Source organism: Mus caroli, chromosome 9 (genome assembly GCF_900094665.2).
Source record: "Mus caroli chromosome 9, CAROLI_EIJ_v1.1, whole genome shotgun sequence".
Taxonomy (NCBI): Eukaryota; Metazoa; Chordata; class Mammalia; order Rodentia; family Muridae; genus Mus; species Mus caroli.
In genome coordinates this window covers 21053850-21063949 of record NC_034578.1, presented here as the reverse complement: position 1 = coordinate 21063949, position 10100 = coordinate 21053850, and positions in this window count along the sequence as shown.

Genomic DNA, 10100 nt, shown 5'->3' with positions numbered 1-10100 from the left:
AGGGCCAAAAGAATGGGAATGGGTGGATAGGGAAGTGGGGGGGCGCTATGGGGGACTTTTGGGATAGCATTGGAAACGTAATTGAGGAAAATATGTAATAAAAATATTAAAAAAAAAAAAACCTGAGTGTAGTTGCATGTAATAGTAATTCCAGCACAGAGGTGGCAGAAACAGAAGACCCCCATGATTTTCTGGCCAGCCAGCCTACCCTATTTTGTGAACCCCAGGTGCTTGTGAAAATTCTATCTGCCCAAATCAAGATGGATTGTGTTGCAGGATTTTCCCTGTCCAATCACATTAGGGAAGTGGGAGGCCTGTGATTGGACAGAGAAAAGGGAGGCAGCACTAAGAGTGGGAGGGAGAGAGTGTTTGAAAGTAGGGGGAGAACCATGGCTGAGGACGTGTGGTGTTTTCCAGTCATAAGTAGCTATGACTTCCAAAGGTTGGAAATATTGGGATTAAGCTTTTATCATTATCAGTTGGCTCTGAAATTATTGTATTGGTATCTTATAAGTTATGATATTATTGATACATAAATCTGATTGATTAATTGAGCATTAAGAGTCTGATCTTACCGGGTTACTGGGTATTGTGTTATTAAACCACAAGGATGGCGGATTTATTTGGTTACTGGAGCGTGGGACCGCCAGTTACAGGGGATTATAGGAGAGAGGGAACTAGTGGCTCAAGGGACAAGCACAGATGCTGTGGGGGCCAGCCTTGGAGAGTTGGCAGCCAGCAGGAGTGCGAAAGTGTGGTCGGACCCCACAGAGAGTTGGTGGGTTTATTTTTTAATATTTCCTGCAACAGGATGGCACTTGAGGAACAACTGGGGAAGACTTCTTGGTTCCACATATGCATGTGTACATATGCAAACACACTTGCACACACACACACATGCCAGCCCAACATGTGTGTACAGACAAAGACATGAGATTGACTCCACTGGTACTCACGTATCATGGACGACATGACAGACCATGAGGCAGTAGAAGAAGGGTCAGTCTGCCTAATTGTGTATGCAGGAAATACCCCTTACCTCCCTACAATTGAGAATCCTCTGTGCTTTCTCAATGTTGTCATGTCTTCTGTTACATTTCGTCCCCCCTGGGTCCTTCCACTGGACATTGTGCTTATCTCAGAAAGTTGGAGAACAACAACAACAAAAAAGATCTTAGATGGCTAAGAAAAAATAACCTGAAAGGCAGCCATTACCTATGCTTATTTAGAAGTGATTTTTCTTAGCCTGACATAGAGGCTGTGTCAGGTTTTTTTTTTTTTTTTTTTAAGGTTTATTTATTGATTATATGTGAGTACACTGTAGATGTCTTCAGACACTCCAGAAGAGGGCGTCAGATCTCACCACAGACATTTGTGAGCCACAATGTGGTTGCTGGGACTTGAACTCAGGACCTTCGGAAGAGGAGTCAGTGCTCCTAACCGTTGAACCATCTGTCTAGTCTGTTTTTTTTTTAATTGTACTTATACAACATATAAGTGTTTTGTCTGCTTAGATGTAAGCATACCTTTGTACGTGCAGTGTCCACTGTAGCCAGAACACAGCACTGACCTCCCTGGAGTTAGAGATGGTTGTGGGTTCAGAACCCCATGTGGGTTCTGGGATCTGAACCTGGGTCTTTTGCAAGGGCAGCATGTGTTCTTACCTACTGAGCCCTCTCTGCAGCCCCTGTATTAGATACTTTTGTTGTGATAAAACACCATGACCAAAAGCAACTCACAGAAGAAAAAGAGGTTTTTTTGTTTGCTGTTTCAGAAAGCAAAGAGACATGGCTACAGGCAGCTGGAGTGGGAAACCGAGAGATCACACTTTCAGCCTCAGAGAAGAGGGTGGGTGAACTGGAAATGGGACAAGGCTAATTCTCCAAGCTTGCTCTGCTGATATACTTCTTTCAGCAAAGTTCCAGTTCCTAAGGGTTCCACAGTGTTCCCTAACAGTGCCACCAACTGTGGACCAAGTGTTTAAATACCTGAGCCTATGGGGATATTCTTTTCACTTAAACCACTACACTAGCTTGTGCCTGAAACAGGAGGCTCAGGAACTCAAGGTCATCTTTGGATATATATTTATTGTTAAGCCATCCTAGGCTATATAACTAAACTCTTTCTAAAAAAAAAAAGTTTTTTTCTGTTGTTGTTTTGGTTTGTTGTTGTTGTTGTTTTTAAATAGTGTCTTAGTTACTCTCCTATTGCTGTTACAAAACACATGACCAAGACAATGAGTAAAAGAAAGAATTCAATTAGAGGTTTACTTGTAATTTCGGAGGACATGAGCACCTGTCAGTGAATATGGCAGTAGGCAGGCAGGCAGGCATAGCCCCAGAGAAGTAGCTGAGAACTTACAAAGTTGGAAAGAGGGAGAAAGAGTGGGTGTGACATGTGGTTTTCAAACCTCAAAGCCAACCTCCAGAGATGTTCCTTCTCCAACAAGGCCTTACTTCCTAGTTCCTCTCAAAACAATTCCACCAACTAAGGACCAAGCATTCAGATATGTAAGCCTCTGGTGGCCATTTCCATTCAAATTACCACAAACAATAAACATTATTTCACTTTAACCTAACCTTATACTAGCCAAGCAAACCAAAATGACACAAATTCCTAGAACAGAGTAAGTTTATAAGAGGTTCAGCCTCTGCGGCTTCTTGGGCTAAGTTTTTACTACTGCTGGGTGTGTACTTTCTCTGGGCTTAAGCTCCTTGTACTTCAGAGGTAGGCTTTGCCAGGTCTACTTGACAGGCTGGACCATTATGCTCCATACTGTGGATTCAGGAGCAGGCTGTGTGTGCTTCTCAGTCATTCTGGTTACCCTAGTGCCTGCTCCATCTTCTTTGCCTCCAAGTAAGATGGAACCTTTACAGGGATTCCTTGGGAATGACCCACCTACCTATCTCCTGTTGTTGCTCTTACAAGCAGAGCACTGCCTGTTTACTCCCCAACTCAGTTATGATCATTTCCCCTGTTCCAGAGTGGCAATCCTTGGCTTGAGATCTATATGGCAGAGATTCTTGTGACTTGATCTTGGTCAATAAAAAGAAAATATGAGGAGGCTTGTGGAGATGGCTTAGTTGGTGCTTTCTGCACAAGCATAAAACTTGAGCTGGATCCCTGGTCTCTTTAGCAAGCCTGATTCAAGCCAGCTGACTTAGCCACATTGGTAAACTCCAAGTTCAGTGAAGGACTCTGTCTCAAAACCTAAGGTGGATCTCTGTGAGTTGCAGGCCAGTGAAGGCCGGGTGTGATCCTGCCTCAAAAAACCAATAGCAGACAAAGCATCACAACATGGGCAAGGAGAGTAATGGGAAGATCTGCAAGTATTTCCTAGTGTTAAAACAACTCATGAATGATACTGTTCAAAGCTACACGAGAAACATGATATGAGAGTTGCTGTATTGCTGAGCTTTCTCACACACAAAACAAAACAAAACAAAACAAAACACTGTATGTGGAGGAAGGTAAGGCAGAGCAGGCATGGGCGTGGAGTCTGTTCTCAGTCGGGAATGCTGGGCTCTCGAATCACTGGAGCATGAGACTATCATACTCAAGCCTTCTTTTATCTATTTTAATAGTAAGAATGCCAGGGCCAAAAAGTGGGAGTGGGTGGGTAGGGGAGTGGGGTGGGGGGAGTGTATTGGGGACTTTTTGGATAGCATTGGAAATGTAAATGAGGAAAATACCTAATTAAAAAAAAAAGGAATATAGCGTATTTCCCTACTGCTTGCATCAGCGAAACCAGCAAATTTCTTATACTGGAAGCCTTGATATACCTGCCTATGTCCATGTATATAGAAGCCAAAGAATTTGAGCTGGTGGTCCTGTTGACTACTCTGAAATTTCAGGAGGAAGAAAATGACATACACGCAATACACACAATATGGACACATGTGCCCATTTTTAATCTAGTGGTTTTATGCTGAAATAATAACTTCCCTGAAGGTGTAGGAAGGAAGAGCGAGAGGTCCGTGTAGCTTCACCCACTTTCCCACAGTGGCAACATCCAGCAACTGGAGCACAGCATCCTTGGAACTCCCCATCTGTCCTAAAACAAGACTTAGGATTTGAGAATGAATTCCACAAAATCCCATGGGCTTTAGTGGGAGAAATTTGCCAAGCCAAAATAAACAACAGAAGTGGAGAATGGGCCAAGACTGTTTGCTGGACAGATGGTGGACCAGCATTCCAGCGAGAGGATGGTTTTCTTTGCTGCCTTTTCTTACCGGATGTGAATGACAACAGCCTAGTGGATGGGACAACAATTGGGCTTCTTGAATAAGATCATTCAGGAGTTAAGTAGTAATAGTTTATAGCAGTTTGTTTAGGAAAGTCAGCTACCTGGCACCTAAAGACCTTGAGGAGTCTATGGAAGAAAGAAATTGGTCCAGGAAGCAGTTTGGGTGTAATCTTGATGACTCGCTGTCCAGGCAAAACAGATGAGACTTACAAATGTTGTTACTCTTTTCTGTCACCATAAGACTTATATCCCTTTTTATATTCCTACAGTGTGGCATGAACTGTGTCAGGAAGTAAATGAATGAGTGATATACTTTTCTGCTAATGGTTAATGCCTGCAACTGATTTCTTTCTGGCCCACCTTCCTTGGATCTGGGGAAGTTAATGTCTTTACTTTGGTTAAACTTCTTTGAACAGTCCACAGCTGTAGGAGAAGTCTCTCTAGGTCCAGCAAGGTCTCCTGCTATTGAATCTTAGTCATGTTGAAGCTCTGGCAACTCAAGCAAGTAGAGTCTGTTACCTCATCACCAAGGCAGCTCAGAAATAGCAGGCTCTCCACACTGCGTAGTTCTGCCCCACCTCTCTTCCCACCCTATAGCACACTCTTTCTAAACTTGCCATTTAGCCAGATAGGGAGTATAATTGAAGTTGCTGTTGTTTGTTAACTTTTATGAAAACAGTTTGAAAATTCCATCTCTTACATAGTTTTCTTCTAATTTTAATTCATCAAAAAGATTTCTTCTAGTCATTTAAGCTTCTCCCCCAGAAGAGTTTTGTTTCTGAGTAAATATCTTAGTTAAATACTAATGGATTTCATCTTCCCAAGAAAGAACCAAAGAGTTTGAGGTTTCTTTTGGGTAACCAACTGGAGCCCAGCGTGGTGGAACGTGCCTGTAATCACAGCACTCTGGCAGTAGAGACCGGAAGATCAGGAGTTCAAGGTCATCCTCTCCTGCAGAGTGAGTTCAAGGCCAGCTCAAGGGCTATGTGAAACCCTGTCTCAAATAAACACAGAAAACATAGCAGCTGTATTTTGAGTAAACTATTTTAAGCTTCCTGAGGAACTGAAAACAACTGAAGGAATCCTTGGTCTCTGTCTACCCCACCCCCTCCGACACTTGCCATTGCTCTTGTCACCTGCTAGGACCCTGAGGAGTCTGGATATGAAATGTGCAGCAGGATGTGGTGGCGCATGCCTGTAATCCCTGCACTTGAAAGCAAGAGGAGAGCTAGGACCTAGCAGCATGTGGCCTACGGAATGATCTTCTGTTTCAAAACCATGAAACGAATAACAATTAAGAATCCATTATTCAATTAAAAAAAAGAAAAGAAAGTATCACTCCAGGAGCACCAGGCAAAGAACATAGAGTTAGTGAAAACCTGTGACTTCTGCTAGATCCTGGCTGTCAATTTACCCTCTGCACTGGTAATATGTACTCACCTGTGGCAATATTCTGGCCTCAAGCCCTCTTCTTCCTGGGACAACTAGTCCCAGCTCTGTTAAGAGACATCAAAGGATGCTGCAAGCAAGCTAGCATAGTGACACCTGTCTCTTTTAAGACCTGTCCCTGGAGATGTGGAACTTTTCCCCTAGTGACTCCACCATGATCATACTTCATTTGTGGTGTAGCTATCATGTTAGGATGTTTTAAAAAAAAAAAAAAACTTTAAACAGGAGCACAACAGTAACTTTAATATCTTCTGAAAGAAAAGGAAGTATTTTTATTACCATCCTCCATCGCCACAGTCCTTTGAAAGGGAAAGCTTCAAATAAACAGGAGCTTGGAAAGCTGACCTTGGCTGGTATAAGAATAGAGAGGATCTGGTGCTTCTAAATTTCTCATTCAGGATCTCAGTGTTCCAGGAAGTGGTTTGCTCAAGTTTCTCTTCTCTATTTAGCTCTCCTGAATGGCAGCTTCAGAGCCTAGGCATCCCTGCCAAGGATCCTGCTGGCACGCTCGGCTGCCATTCAAAGAAACAGCTCTCCACAGCGCCTCACATTTGGGAGTCTGTCTTACAGCATAAACAGGTGGAAGGACATTCTGCCTGGAGAGTTCTTCTGGCGTGCTCTGTTGCTTCTACTGACCAGGGCCAAGAATGACAAAAATCCTTTGTGTATATTTCGGGGTGGGAAAGACCAGATATGACTGTGAACAGCAGTTAACTTGCTGTTCAGACAAGACTCCCAGGGCAGCTGTTGTAACTCAGACAGCAATAACTTTAACATGTGGCTCTACTGCCAGGATAGATTGGTAGAAACTTTGAACAAATCATTTAAAAAATTATGCTCTCATGATAATGTTGAATGGTCTTCAGATCGACTTGCAGATAACTGGATATTTGTTAGTATCATACCAGAGAAGTACAACAAGATATTAGTCAGCTAGGGCCGTGCTTTTACTTCCATTCCATTGTAAACATCTGCTTTCAGTAAAGTCCCTACGTTTCCTGTCGGCAAAAATTGGAACCGACACCAGCTTTGAAATCCACAGCTACAGTTGGAGCTGACTTCACCTCTTATGTGCCAACACTCACAGTCTCACTAGCATCTGGGTCAGCTTTACAATGAAATTATAAATCCTAACTCATGAAGTAGACAGTGGTTTTTAGCCAACTTAACTGTTCATGCTTAATTTTTAGTCTTAACAAGTGTAAGTGTACACACAAGCTTTTAAAATTTTTGAATGAAGAAAACATTATTACTATTTAGACAGGAGTTATTTACACTGAAGTAAATTTACTTCAGTAGATAATAAAAACAGGAGTAGCTGAAATAACCTATTTCTAGAATGTGAGTATTGAATACAAAGTTATATGGATGTCAACATTTCTGGCTAAATATCCTCAAGACCTATATCTTATTAATGTCATTAAATTGTTTTTGATTTTTTTTTGCCTAGAGCATATGCAAAGTTAAGGAATATAATTATCCTTGTTCCAGAGTGAGCAAAGGACGCTGATGGTACCATTATTGATCTTCAATCACCAGGGAAGCAGAGAAGTAAGAGTGGCATTGCTGATTGTTGTAGCACTTTCCTGTAATCCCAGCACTTGGGAAGCAGAGGCAGGAGAATAACTGAGAGTTCATGGCTAGATTGAGCTACAAGTGAGTTTCAGGTCAGTTAAGGCTACATAGTGAGGTCTTGTCTTAAAAACAAAACAAAACAAACAAACAAACAAAAATCCACTTTGGCTCATATTGAGTTACATTTTGTTTTGCTTATTTGGGGCTTGGGAGATGGCCTAACCATTGAAGAGCTTGCTGTACCAGCAGGAGGACCAGAGTCTGCATCTTCAGAACACACACAAATGTCAGGTGGAAGTGACAGCCCACCTCTAATCCAGCCTTGGAAGTTGGAGCCAGGGCATCTTCAGAGTAAACTGAAGACTGCAGTATGGGTGAGTTCTGGGTGTGATTAGGAGATCATGCATCAGAAGAATAAGGTTTAGTGCAGCTGAAGAAAATTCCCAACATCAGTGCCAGGCCTCTACATGTATATATGTGGTCATGTGCACTTCAGCACACATGTGCACCTGTACATACAAACACATGTAAGATGTTGATTGCTGCTAGTCACTTGGGTACAGACACTACCACTTGGCTTGCTCTGGCTTTGGTCTACTTGGGTGTCTCTTTTTTTCTCACTATTGCTTCTACATTCTTCAGTCAGAGCACTACGTGATCTCTGCTGTTGGACTAGTCTGCTTAGTCTGCCCCTCCTAGCAGCTACTACTAATCTGTGCCAGGCTTGTCTGTCATTCATGATACCCAAACAGGCACAACAGCTTCTGCCAGTTCTGCCACCTGCTTCCTGATTCCTCAACTCCCCGCCACACAACCCCCACGTCCCTGGTGATGTCTTCTGTCCTCTCCTTTTATCTCTACCAGCGCCCAGATCAGGAGTGTATTTGCTCTGTGCTACTCGACAGCTGCGGCTCCTGGCTTATCTTTTGGCACTCACGCTCACCACACACTGCTAAAGCCAAACCACAAGGTAAACTCTAGGCTCTCTCACACTGATGCTGGCTCTCTCTCTGACCCTTTGGAACATGTCACTGACACTTGATCTTCCTGGAAGTCCAGTGTTGGCTTTCTTCTCTGTACTCTTTCCCTCTTCCTAGATTGGGAGATTCAGAGAATACTTTCCCCTGTTTTGTTTGGTTGTTTTTTTGCTTTTGGAGTTCAGAGTTAGCAATGCCTCTTACCTCATGTTCCCTTTTGGTTATTGTTACAGAGCCAAACTAGCTCAGGTGATTCCCAGCCTGGCCCAGATTTACCTGGCTGCTCTTGTCACCACCTGTTCATCTTCTCTCCACAAGTATGTCATTTTTTGGGCACCCTAACAAGGAAGCATCTACTCAGACTGCTTGGGGTATCACAAAGAAAGTCTACAGATCAGTGTAAATGTTACTAAATGGAACTGGGGGAAATGAAACTAATAAAGAAAGACTAATAGAAAGGAGATGAGAATCTAAATGGGTTTATTAATATAAGTAATGAAGAGTCATGAAAAGAAAGCTGCAGAGAAAATGTATAGGAACAAGATATTAGTATTAAAATTATCAATAATATTAAGATAAATGTATGTGATGACAAGTCCCATCTACTCAAAGCTTTAACATTTGACGGGTAACATGCCCTATATTACCAAGACATGGTCTCAATCTAGCTAATGAGAAAATACTGTAGAAGCATTGATGAAAATAACTACGAAAGTTCTCTGGTTCCTTTAAATAAAGTGGTGAAGACCATGGGTGTAAAGCAGACACACAGAAACGGAAAGAAAACTAGTCATTTGAATGTGTCCCAAACACGAATTTATCACAACCCTCGGTAGACAATGTCACTGGTTTTCATGAATGCCAATGTTTTGAGCAGCCGAGTGCTGCTGAAAGGTGTCACGACACGGACGGTTGCATGAAAGTACTGTTTGTTTTGACAAACAAGGCAGTGTAGAACAATTCCTCCTAGCCATGAAGTAAGCTTTCCTTTCTTGACAAAGGGTGGTGTGGGCGGGAGGGGGAACTTGCTCAAAGGCAAACCATCACAACAAGCAGAGTTTTCATAAAAGCATATTTTTTCAAACACAGCATTAGCCAAAAGAGATATTAAACATTTGGATAGTCATCAAGATTTATTTGCATATAAATGAACACCTGTCTATGTCCCTGATCATAGTTTTAAATTTAAGGGAAATAATGGTTTAAAGATTTCTCTATTGGAGTTCTGGGTAGCAGTTAGTATTTCTGTGGGAAGAAGAGAGAGGGGTTCTTGGAATTCTATAAAGCTTCAGGTGCTTAGGAATGCCTCCTCTCTCTCTCTTGTCCCTCTGTCTGTCTGCCTTCCTTCTTGAGATGCTGGGAATTGAACAAAGGGCCTAATGCGCGCTGCACAGGCACTTCACCATGGAGCTATATCCAGGACATATATCCCTGTCCCCTACCCTTAGACAGGGTGAATGTAGCCCAGGTTAGCCTCAAACTCACTATATAGTTAAAGGAGTTTCTCATCTCTCTACCTGCATCGTAAGAACTGAGCTTGTGAAGGTACACTACTGAGCCTGCATGCAACATTGTATTTTTTTATTATGCTGAGCTATTTTTAAACTAATAGTGGTTTATATCTATAATTGCAAATTTAAAGATCCTCCAAAATAACTGATATTTTAGTTTTTGAGAAAGGATTAGTGGGACATTCTGTGGCTTGTGGGTTTAAAAATAGAGCCGTTTTTTCAATGAGAGGGCTGAGAAACAGTAAGGAAAGTGGCCAAATCAGCTGCAATCCCTCTCCCTACTCTCCTCTCCCTCTCCCTCTCCCTCTCTCCCTCTCCCTCTCCCTCTCTCCCTCTCCCTCT